At 44.0% G+C, this 12,974-nt stretch overlaps 1 non-coding gene and 1 pseudogene across 1 annotated transcript; one reads left to right on the top strand and one right to left on the bottom strand.

Moving 5' to 3' along the window:
- Positions 1–2,795: 2,795 nt before the first annotated feature.
- Positions 2,796–11,404, bottom strand: oxld1 (oxidoreductase-like domain containing 1). Its single transcript, XR_014392902.1, has 2 exons — positions 11,144–11,404; positions 2,796–5,498 (listed from the first exon to the last, which is right to left on the bottom strand). It is a non-coding gene; the product is annotated as an oxidoreductase-like domain containing 1 (transcript).
- On the top strand, positions 6,506–8,058 carry LOC145858794 (uncharacterized; annotated as a pseudogene).
- Positions 11,405–12,974: the final 1,570 nt, after the last annotated feature.

Consider the following 12,974-nt stretch of genomic DNA (forward strand, 5'->3'; position numbering starts at 1 on the left):
TCCCGCCTCCCATCCCTGACCTGCTGTCATCGCTGCTGTGGCCTGAGGTGGGGCTCAGGGGGTGGGGGACACTCGTGAAGGAGTGGGGAGCAGAAGAGAGGGGGTGAGGGAAGATGGATGGAGGGAGTTGGAGCACAAAGACAGCAATAACTTGAATGCATTTAGTGTTGATTGTATTCTAGCATGTTTTCGAAAGTGGTCTTCAATTGTTGTTTATCCACAGCCATCCAAATCATTAAAACTAAATGCAGAGAATGAATGAATCAATTGGAGGAACAGTGTAATCGTGGCACCCAGAACCAAATCGGTTACTCGGTTTTAATGATAAGACTGTCACGAAAGATGATGAACTATGTCACTAATACAATATTGACTTGGATGGTAATGAAGATTCTCCATATACTGGGAACCTTCCAGTCCTAGCCCTACTGAGCAGCCCTCCCACCAGTTATGCAACATTCTCTCCATCCATCTGCTGGGCCTGGTTCTCTGGGATGCCCTGGCCCAGGGTGTCAACAAACCCCCAATCCCTTAACAGTATCTCAGATTGACCTATCTATTACTCGATGCACAAAATAGGCTAATCCTTTACGGCGAGTGTCTTCATGGTGCACTACTCACCATTGCGTTCAGAGCTGAGATTACTCACTCGTACCTCACTCCAGACACTCCATCTGCTCTCGGATGTAGCCCCCCCCCCACTCCACTCAGAAAAACAATTACTCTGACTGTAGTTGTGGATTATAGTGTCTGGATTCTGTTTTTCTGATTAGTTAATTACATTGGGTAAACCCACCCGTGCGGCAGGGATTATTTCGCCTCAGTAGTTATTGACCAATCTGTGATCAATCTTGCTCATTATCTACAAGCATTACATTTTAAATTAGACAGATTGCATGTAACACTCTGCATCAATACCATCTACTTGCATCAACACCGTAGCCTACATTGTGAAATATTTACCTATGTTTTATGGTCTTTTGACCAGACAACTACTGCAGCATATTATCGCTTTAATTGGATATAGTTTAGTTTATTAGGATCCCCATTAGCTATTGCACATGCGGCAGCTACTCTTCCTGGGGTCCACATGAAACGTACAAATACATGACAAAGTACAGAACAGTTATAGACTGGAACAGTAGAAGATATGACATTAAATTAAAAATAAATAAAAAACATTAATATCAATATAGTGACATTGACAATGTTCCCATCGTTAGTTTTGGGTGTGTGGTAGGTAGGGGGCATGGGGCAGAAGGGACGAGGGCTTGTTTCGTGTGGTTTAGTCGGGATGAAGGGTGTGTGTGTGTGGAGGGTGGGGTGGGGGTAGACTGTGGTGGGGGTCATTGCTGCCCTGAGGATGTGTCTGTCTGATCTGGCTGTGCCTGATCACCTCTAAGGTCATAACTCACGAGGACACACAAGGTGCTTCAGTCTCTCTCTGTATGGAGTTAATGAAGGGTGAAGGATCACTCAGGACGGGAGAGACAGCAGAGGGCCATGATCATTGTAAAAAATACTATTGTCAGGGATCAGTCCTTATACTACAGTCAGATCAGTAGCCTATGATATTAATTCTGGGACAATAATTATTCCTCCAGACCAGACACGAGGCATATTAACAGTTCTTCCCCTCAGATCGCTTCATATTGTCCAGAGCCCTTCTAATTCTGCTACCTTCACTGTTATAACACCTTCTATGCTCCTCTAATGATATGGAGCACATGTCAGTGTATGATATTCGTAAGAGGCAAAAATGTGTAGGCCTATTGTTCAGACCTGCGATATTGTTTCATGCCGCCCATAGCGCATTCCATGCATTGTACTACATTCCTATTTTGAAGTGAATACCACTATTGGAAAATAGATACAATAGACTAGACTCATTTTACATCAGGTGGCTAAACATTATGTTACCTATACAAGGCATAGGCTAAGTCAGTGGTTCCCAACCAGGCGTACTAGGACCCCTGGGGGTTCTTGGCCAATCCACAGGGGGCACTTGAGAAGACTCATGGGACCATTGGCTTACTGGTAAAATGCATGAGGGGGTACTACGAGCAGAGCGAAATTCAGTTGGGGGTAGAGTAAGCGAAAAAGTTTGGGAACCACTGCGCTAAGTGACATGGAAAAAGAGTACACATCATGACTTGAGTGTAAATGCATTGTAAACTCCCAGGCATCTCCTAAAACACTGCACGTTACTAGAATCCTGTGTTGATGTCATTCATTGGAGCTGTAGTCAGTCAATCCCTAGCTGCCAAGCAGTGTGGAGTGCCCCTGGTTTCCTAGGTGACAATGAACCTGATGTTACCAGCTATGTCCTACTAGGAATGCAGACAGCGCTAGCCTGGCAGCGAGGGTGCAGAGAGGGGACACGCTTTTGTTTGATCTGGGTTACTCTAGGGGGATTAAAAAAGAGCTAGGTGCTTTAGGGTGATCGTGATTGGTTCTGACTTAATGGAAAAAATGTAAGTTACTGGCTGCACTGTAGCTTAATGCCCAAGTGCCTATTTCATCAATGCTACATGTCACAATGCCCTTTTCCTGTGCATTCATTCTCACATGGAAACAAAACTTGTAGTGTCACTACAGATAGTTCCTAGTGTGAGGTAAGGTTTCACCCATTGCAGTTGAAAACATTGAGGGAACCTCTGTCCCAGGTGTAGCAGGTATAGGATATAGAGGTGGCAAAATGTGCTATTCAACAAATTAACAGTGTATTATTGAAAAAGGGCAACCTCCAGTGGGCAATAGAGTTAAAATAGTCAAAGAAAATGACAAAGGCTTCATTCATTCACAAAAGTACAATATTTATTTCACACAAATGTTGTCCATCATCAACATACTTATAATTCAGATAATACAATAACACATCAACCAATATAAAAATGTATTCAGTCCATACACCTCAAACATGTCAAAATGCTAATCCATCAAATATAATTGTGCGTATTGAATTTGAAGTCTCAGCTAAAAAAAAAAATGTTTTTTAAAATCAAATCAAAGTTTGTCACGTGCACCGACTATAACAGGTGTAGACCTTTTACTTACAAGCCCTAACCAACAGTGCAATTTAAGTATAAAATAGGTATTAGGTAAACAATAGATAAGTTAAAAAAATAATAATAATAAAAAAAACAGTAAAATGACAGTAGCGAGGCTACCGTTGAAGTCGGAAGCTTACATTTTTCAACCACTCCACAAATTTCTTGTTAACAAACTATAATTTTGGTAAGTCGGTTAGGACATCTACTTTGTGCATGACACAAGTCATTTTTCCAACAATTGTTTACAGATGGATTATTTCACTTATAATTCACTGTATCACAATTCCAGTGGGTCAGAAGTTTACATACACTAAATTGACTATGCCTTTAAACAGCTTGGAAAATTCCAGAAAATGATGTCATGGCTTTAGAAGCTTCTGATAGGCTAATTTACATCATTTGAGTCAATTGGAGGTGTACCTGTGGATGTATTTCAAGGCCTACCTTCAAACTCAGTGTCTCTTTGCTTGACATCATGGGAAAATCAAAAGAAATCAGCCAAAAATTGTAGACCTCCACAAGTCTGGTTCATCCTTGGGAGCAATTTCCAAACGCCTGAAGGTACCACGTTCATCTGTACAAACAATAGTATGCAAGAATAAACACCATGGGACCACGCAGCCGCCATACCGCTCAGGAAGGAGACACGTTCTGTCTCCTAGAGATGAACGTACTTTGGTGTGAAAAGTGCAAATCAATCCCAGAACAACAGCAAAGGACCTTGAGAAGAAGCTGGATGAAACATGTACAAAGATATCAATATCCACAGTAAAACGAGTCCTATAATCGACATAACCTGAAAGGCCACTCCGCAAGGAAGAAGCCACTGCTCCAAAACCGCCATAAAAAAGCCAGACTATAGGGGCACATGGGGACAAAGACCGTACTTTTTGGAGAAATGTCCTCTGGTCTGATGAAACAAAAATAGAACTGTTTGGTCATAATGACCATTGTTTTGTTTGGAGGAAAAAGGAGGAGGCTTGCAAGCCAAAGAACACCATCCCAACCGTGAAGCACGGGGGTGGATGCATCATGCTGGGGGGGGTGTTTTGCTGCAGGAGGGACTGGTGCACTTCACAAAATAGATGGCATCATGAGGATGGAAAATTATGTGGATATATTGAAGCAACATCAAGACATCAGCCAGGAAGTTAAATCTAGGTCGCAAATGGGTCTTCCAAATGGACAATGACCCCAAGCATACTTCCAAAGTTGTGGCAAAATGGCTTAAAGGACAACAAAGTCAAGGTATTGGAGTGGCCATCACAAAACCCTGACCTCAATCCAATAGAACATTTGTGGGCAGAACTGAAAAAGCATGTGCGAGCAATGAGGCCTACAAACCTGGCTCAGTTACACCAGCTCTGTCAGGAGGAATGGGCCAAACTCACCCAACTTATTGTGTCAAGCTTGTGGAAGGCTTCCCGAAACATTTGTTCCAAGTTAAACAATTTAAAGGCAATGCTACCAAATACTAATTGAGTGTATGTAAACTTCTCACCCACTGGGAATGTGATGGTAAGAAATAAAACATTCTCTCTACTATTATTCTGACATTTCACATTCTTAAAATAAAGTGGTGATCCTGACTGACCTAAGACAGGGAATTTTTACTAGGATTAAAAGGTCAGGAATTGTGAAAAACTGAGTTTAAATGTATTTGGCTAAGGTGTATGTAAACTTCCGACTTCAACTGTACATAAATTGATAATACATGATTTATGCTACTCATGTAAAATACCTAATCTATAGTAAGTAAGAAGATTTTATAATGACAAAAGCTAGTTAAAATGTCCTTGAACAAGTAAAATGACAGTTTTGACAAATTCATACGATAAAATGCACACCAGTACTCAAATCTGAGGGAGTGATTTTAAAGTGCACAGTATAAAAATGCCCTCAATGTCCCCATTCCCGCTCACTCACTGCCGCACAAAGCCATACTTAAAAACTCGACTTCTTCATCATCCTGATCTCCATCTTTAGGAAGGCTTTTAGGTTCTCATCCGGGACATTCTCCTCAATAGCAGCCAGGACCTTTTCTATCCCCAACCCTCCATTACGGTAGTAGGCTAGGAGCTGTTCTGTGTGCTCGATCCATACACAGTTATGACAACCGCTCATACAGCAGTGGGTGGGAGTGGGTGGAGGGCCATTGGCCTTGGCAGGAGGGGAGTCAGAGGTACTGGGGCGAGAGCCAGACTCAGGGCTACTGACTGTAGTTGCTGTCTGTTGGCTACTGTCTGTGGTTGATGTAATCAGAGTAGGAGGAGTGGATGAATCGGGTCCAATACGGTCAATGGTAGAGATACTACAAGGAGTGGCTGAATCAGGTCCAGTGGTGATACTACAGATAGTTCCTAGTCTGAGGTAAGGTCTCACCCATGGCAGTTGAAAACATTGAGGGATTCTCTGTCCCAGGTGTAGCAGGTACAGGATACACAGCTGGTAGAAATACAAAGCATGTTAACTAATGTCATCGCCAGCAGATGACTCGCTTGCTTACACCTGCACTAGGGTTGGACAGATTTCCTGTGTAGATTAAGACACCATGGAGCCGTCGCAATATGTCTTGGAAAATGTACCTCAATCCATGGATGTGTTGTACTCTGAAATGTCCCATTATCCCAACTGTTACACCAAGAAGATTGAATGACTGCTAGTTTTTATTTTTTTATTTACTTAATTTACACAGGAAGCCTATCCAACCCTAGCGCAGCTGTAAGCAAGTGGGTCGGATCTGCTGGCTACACGATCATGTGATTATGAAAACCGAGGTAAGGACAGTTTCAAGTTGGATATTTGCCTGTAGTTTTCCTTACATCCACCAACATCAGTTAGGGACTGTCAACATAGTAACAAATCAATAATTTCACATTTCAATAGCTCTTAAACCATTACTACTAAAACTGTCAAAACTGGTTCTAGCTAACCTGATGGCATAGACACACATTGCACACACGTTTTTTGTAGATTTACATCTCATACTATTTTAAATGATTCAAATTTTTGAATTTTAATAGCTCATTGGTCATGTGACCTGACTTCCAAAAAGGTTCAGAATGTACACTCAGTGGGCCCTTAGGTTTGTCCATTTTCATCTCACACGTTTTTACATGAATTTTCAACGCTTTTAAATGTTTCAAATTGCAATAGCTCCATGGTCATGTGACCTACTGACCTCAAACAAGATTCAGAATGTCCACTGACTACCCTTCTATATTGCACACCCTTTAGTTTGTCAATTTTCTCTTTTCGTTGTGGAGGGCAGTGTGCCCTGAAATGGGTTCGCCCCGAGAAAGGGGCCCAAGCCCTGGAAAGCGTTGTGGTTTTGGCAGCGTCCAGTGAGCTCTCCCTGGGCCCTTGAAAATCCAGGGGAGAGGGTGTAAATCTCACGCTGGGCCGTACCCATATCCTCAGCAGTTCTCCAAGCTGAACAGCCTCTGGCATGTTATAACAATGTAGGTAAGGAAAGTTGGCAAAAAAAGATCCATAACTTCGGGATAAGGATTGGCTCGAGCTGCGGCTGGAGGAGCAGTCGCTCCATCGCCCTCCTCTCGCCACAATTGGAAGTTTGTTGTACGGCCCATCTCGCGGTCTCTCATGCGTGGTATTGCAAGGGGCTGCGTGTGGGGGTCTGTCGAGGTGGTGGCTGTCGGCAGGCCGAAGGCGGACCAGTGGGGGGTTGGGTCCGGCAGTTGGCGGCGGCAACTATGGACGCGCGCCAGGCCATTGTAGGTGGGGACGTCTCCTCTACGCTCACTAGACTTGAGGCTGAGACTAAACCCATTGGCCCCGCAGTGATAGGGCATGAGCCAGATCCATGCAATGCCCTACGAAGTGGGGAGAGGTATCCCCAGCTTGTCTGGGGAGGGAGGCCTACATCTGATGTGGGTAGTACCATCCACGGCCATTAATTTGCTGCGGAACCATAAAACAGATGGAAGAAGCCTAGGTTCCCACTGGGCACGGATCACTGAATGTCAACTTGATGAAATTCAAAGGAGCGTACCCACATGTCGCGGTCGCACTCAAATCACCCGTGGGGTGACTGTGACCCCCTCATGTCAAAGTGAGGAATATCAATGAAGCGGGGGTAAACGGCGGGACATAATTAAGAGTCTCAAGGCAGCCAAATGCCTCGCCATCTAATTAGTGACGCGCATGAATGGATGAACGAGATTCCCACTGTCCCTACCTACTATCTAGCGAAACCATAGCCAAGGGAACGGGATTGACGGAATCAGCGGGGAAAGAAGACCCTGTTGAGATTGACTCTAGTCTGGCACTGTGAAGAGACATGAGAGGTGTAGAATAAGTGGGAGGCCTTGGCCGCCGGTGAAATACCACTACCCTTACAGTTTTTCACTTACCCGTTGAGGGAGGGGGGCGAGCCCCGGGTGCGACCCGCTATGGGGACATTGGCAGGTGGGGAGTTTGACTGGGGTGGTACACCTGTCAAAAGGTAACGCAGGTGTCCTAAAGCGAGCTTAGGGAGGACAGAATTCACCAAGCGTTGGATTGTTCACCTACTAATAGGGAACGTGAGCTAGGTTTGGACGGTCGTGAGACAGGTTAGTTTTACCCTACTGATGATGTGTTGTTGCAATAGTAATCATGCTCAGTACGAGAGGAACCGTAGGTTCAGACATTTGGTGTATTTGCTTGGCTGAGGAGGCAACGGTGCGAAGCTACCATCTGTGGGATTATGACTGTACGCTTCTAAGTCAGAATCCCCCCTAAACGTAACGATACCGTTGAGCCATGCATCTTCAGTTGGCCCAGGATAGCCTGCCTCTTTTGGCAGGTGAGTAGAGCCGTTCGTGACGGGGTTGGGGTGCGGCCGGATGAGTTGCTGCCCCTCTCCTGATGCGCTCTGCATGTTTGTTGGGAACCTGGTGCTAAATCACTCATAGACGACCTGATTCTGGGTCAGGGTTTCATACGTAGCAGAGCTGCTCACGCGCTGCGATCTATTGAAAGTCAGCCCTCGATTCAAGCTTTTGTCGGGGACGGAAGGCATCTTCCTTCACCATCCTCCATCTTTACTTATGGGTTACCAGGTGCATGGAGAAAGGCCAAGGGCCAGAGGCCAGACACAAGAGTGTGAGAGAGCCCAGGCATGCGGGTAGAATGCATAAGACATTGACATTGGGCTCTGGATAGGTAGGGGGCTAGGTGGTGGTCGCCCAACTGTCCCGGGCACGTCTTCTGGTGGGACTGTGAGTCAGGTTGGGACTCGCTGTGGAAGTCAAAAGGTCATCAGGTGCACGTGGAGACCTCCCCCAAGGTGGGGGGCATTCAGAGTCTGAGCAGGGGCGACAGCACTCAGGCTGTGGAAGTTGGGTTGGTGACTTAATCTCTGAGCGGATAAAAGCGGACGGGTCACCAGGTGCACAGTTTCAGGTTATCAGGTGCACAAGGAGGCCTCCATCAAGGCGGGGGGCACTCCGAGTCCAAGCAGGAGCGGCCGGACTCAGGGGCTGGGGGCAGCACTCAGGCCATGGAGGTTGGAGTGGGGACTTAGGAACACAGGAACACAGAGCCTGTTACGGGTTACCAGGTGCACATGGTTCCTGACAGTAGGACGATAGACGTCTTAGTAAATCCAGGGAGTAAGCTATACTCTAAGGCCAAGGGAGAGGGGTGTTGACCGGTAGGGAGAGTAGGTGTGGTGGCCTGGAGGTCTGTAGTTCTAGGGAGTAAACTACAAACTCTGAGGCCCAGGGAGAGGGCAGGCAGTCGGGCAGGGAGTGCAGGCCTAGAGGCCAGGAGTCAGAGGTCACCAGGTCAATGGGGGCCTGGCTTGAGGTCAGGAAGGTGTGACAGGTGCGTGAGTGACACTGTCCTTCAGGGGGGCAGAGCAGGCAAATGTATGTAAAATCATGTGAGATGAAAATGGACAAACTAAAGGGGGTGCAATGTGTAGGCCCACTGAGTATACATTCTGAACCTTGTTTGAAGTCAGTCGGTCACATGACAAAGGAGCTATTGAAATTTAACTTTTTGAAAAATTCATGTAAAATTGCGTGAGATGAAAATGGACAAACTAAAGGGTGTGCAATGTGAAGGCCCACTGGGTGTACATTTTGAACCTTGTTTGATTCCAGTAGGTCACATGACCAAGAAGCTATTGAAATTAGAAATATTTAAAAGTTCATGTAAAATTGTGTGAGATGAAAATGGACAAACCAAAGGGTGTGGAATATAGAAGGGTCGTCAGTGGACATTCTGAACCTTGTTTGAGTCCAGTAGGTCACATGACCAAGGAGCCATTGAAATTCGAATGTAAAAAAAGTTTGTACTTTGTTTTCGCTCCCTAACTAATTCAACTGGGAATACAAAATGCTGCTCACATTTCCACATTTATTAGCTTTGGAAAGTGAATTAATGTCCAAATCGTAAGCAGTGTTGTGCGCAATTTTTCCAACATCATTACACTTATTTGGAGTCTGGGCTCAAGTGGTTTGAAAGCTATTGAGGTTTGAAAGCGCGAATATCCAACTTGAAACTGTCTTTACCTCGGTATTATGAAAGCTATTGTGAGAAAGAAACGGGATGGTGTGGTAAGTAAATAGCTAATCCTGATGCTTTCCATTCCTTGTACAGCATAGCCACATACATTTACAGAGAAAAACTAAACATGCCTTGTCTGTCACGAATGTTGAATAAAGTTATATTTGAACTGCCATTTGTCCGTTGGGTTAATCATTCAACTGATAGAAATTTGATACAAAATATCCACAGGAGAGTATTATTAAACCGATTTAAAAAGTCTTGCAGGCATTTACATGGTTTTGCGCAAGTGCAATGTTTTACAAATTTCAACTGCAGTACTGGGTCTAAAAAGTCGGGTAAATAATACTTTCCTGTGGATATTTTGTCTCAAATTTCGACCAACTGAAGGACCAACCCCAGAGAAAACCGGTAGAATAGGTTCAAATGTTGTTTTATTTAACTTGTAAATAAACTTCAAGTTTTAGTAGTGCTTTGTTTCAGACTGTATAACGTTACCAATAATTGTTATCACTAACCAGGTTTCCATCCAATCTTTTTATGCGAGTAAAGTAGCATATATATTCGATAAAAATAAAAATCATGACAGGCCTGATGGAATCAGCAAATTTGTTGGTAAACTTTCCAAATGTAGACAAAACAAAATACGCTAGACAAGGTGGGATCTTTCTGTGTCTGTAAAATGAATAATGCGATAAATGGCGGTGGAAACGCCTTTATGTGCAAATATTGATATAATAAGTAAACGTGATATGGTGCGTGTTCCTCCCACTAATTTACAACGCCGGAAAGCATGAGGTTTGTTAGGCTACAGTTTAAAGTTATGAACTTCACAGGGTGGTGAAAGTGCACGGTGATGAGCTTGATGCTCCTTTCCAATAAATATCGAAAGTCTTATTCTGTTGACATTATGATCGATGCTTGGCTGCTGTTTGACAAATAAAAATAATCTCGCTCTTCTGTCCATAATAATCCCATCATGTAACGTTAGTAGGCTTCACCCGCACTGTATCTACTAGCTGTTGGCTACACAGACATGCTAAGACCAGAGTGGGCACATTAGCTATATAACGCAAAAAATTGTGTCAAAAACATTGAAAATGTGATGGAAACTCATTTAAATTATATTTTTTATTACTCACATGGGAATTTAACATCAAGTTATTGATGTGTACTACGTCAACACGCACAGCCGTTTATTGCAAAAAGTAATTTAACGGAAACATCTCTGGTAGGGGAAATGCGCTGATTCTAGAATATTCCAATGAAAATCTGTCGCCAATTGGATGAAAACCTAGCTGGTTTAATTTATTAGGCAAATATCTAGCAATAGCCCAATGTACTGCATGTACTGTGTAAACTTTGGTGAACGAGAGCTAGTAGTTAGCTAGAGGAATCCCAATAGTTACGTATTGATTTACACCATACAGACGAACAATACTTTGAATACTAGCTAACTAGCTCTGAATAATGACTTTATTATCATGCTGGCGAACTAGTATTTGTTTTTATTTACAAATAGAAGGCTGTAGCTGGCTAGTGGCGTTTAACAGCTGAAATTAGCTACTACCAACCTTTTGTGAAGACGACGATCCCATCATATTTAATCTTAAACGAAACATTTTTCCCGATATCTTATCTATATTACGGAACACTTCATTTCCTATGTAGAGTACAATCCACCAAGGTCTTTCTCAATGTTGTTCATCTACTTAGCTAGCTCGCATGCTAGCCGTGAAATGTCTCCATGTTGGAACGAATTAACTATGACCGTCAGTGATTGTAAACAACGTTGCTGATTGGCTGAAAGAAACCATAGTGTGTTCATGACGGCATTGTCAGTTTATGTCCACAAGATGTCAGTGGATAATATCTATGGATTTGGACTTCAGTTGAAACATGTCCCACCTTCCAACCTTTTTATGCCAGTGAAGTACATAACAACATGTCATGACAGGTCTGATGGAAACAGCACATTTTTTGGTAAACTTGCCAAATGTCATCGGCAACTATTTAACTAACTCTTTAGCAGCCTTACAGCTTGGAGGTAGAAGCTGTTCAGGTTCCTATTGGTTCCAGACCTACAGTGTATGTCTTTGACAATTTTTAGGGCCTTCCTCTGACACCGCCTGGTATAGAGGTCCTGGGTGGCATGGAGCTTGGCCCCAGTGATGTACTGGGCCGGAAAACACTACCCTCTGAAGCGCCTTGCTGTCGAACACCAAACAGTTGCATACCAAGCGGTGTTGAAGCCAGTCAAGATGCTCTCAATGGTGCAGCTGTAGAACCTTTTGATGTGGATACGGGCGTGCTCGGCTCTCCATTTCCTGTAGTCCACGATCAGCTACTTTGTCTTGCTAACGTTGAGGGAGAGGTTGTCCTGGCACCACACTGCCAGGTCTCCGACATCCTCCCTGTAGGCTGCCTCGTTGTCTGTAATCAGGCCTACCACCGTTGTGTCGTCTGCAAACTTAATGATAGTGTTAGAGTCGTGCGCGGTCACACAGTCGTGGATGAACAGGGAGTACAGGAGGGTACTAAGCACGAACACCTGAGGGGCCCCATGTTGAGGGTCAGCGTGGCAGATGTGTTGTTGCCTTCTCTCACCACCTGAGGGCGGCCCGTAAAGAAGTCCAGGATCCAGTTGCAGAGGGAGGTGTTTCGTCCCATGGTCCTTAGCTTAGTGATGAGTTTGGAGGGCACAATGGTGTTGAACGCTGAGCTGTAGTCAATGAACAGCATTCTCACATAGGTGTTCCTTTTGTCCATTTGGGAAAGGGCAGTGTGGAGTGCAATAGATTGCATCATCTGTGGATCTCTTGAAGCGGTATGTAAATTTGTCCATAATAACTCATGTAGGCTAGACACGCACAATGCGAGCTGTTGGTTATAGCGCACATGCCAAGACCATAGTGAGTACATTCTTTATATAACGCAATTTTCTTTGTGACAAAACCATCAGTAAAGTTGAAAAAACATTGGAAACCCATTTTTTATTCAGTATATGGGAATGGTTATGTGCGCTTCGTCATCACGCACAGGCTTTTATCCACAACAAGTCAATTTGATGTCAACATATCTCTGCTGGGAAAATGTGCATATTGTTTTTATGCACATTTTTGAATATTGCATGAAAATCTGCCCAATTGGATGGAAACCTTCCCAGCGAGCACATAACGTTCTGAGAACCACATGTTTCTTAGAGCTTGGTGAGAGTGTGTTTGCCCTATGGTTATTTTGGATACAACCTTCCCACAACTTTCTAGAAATGGTGCAGGATAATTGCTTGGCTTTGTGACATTCTCAGTACATTTACATTTAAGGAACTTGACCCCCCAAAAATGTAATGAAATACCAAGAAAATCATTAACAGTAGCAATGCACCGATATGACATTTTTGTCCGA

Source organism: Salmo salar, chromosome 01 (genome assembly GCF_965601325.2).
Source record: "Salmo salar chromosome 01, fSalSal1, whole genome shotgun sequence".
In the NCBI taxonomy this organism is placed as follows: domain Eukaryota; kingdom Metazoa; phylum Chordata; class Actinopteri; order Salmoniformes; family Salmonidae; genus Salmo; species Salmo salar.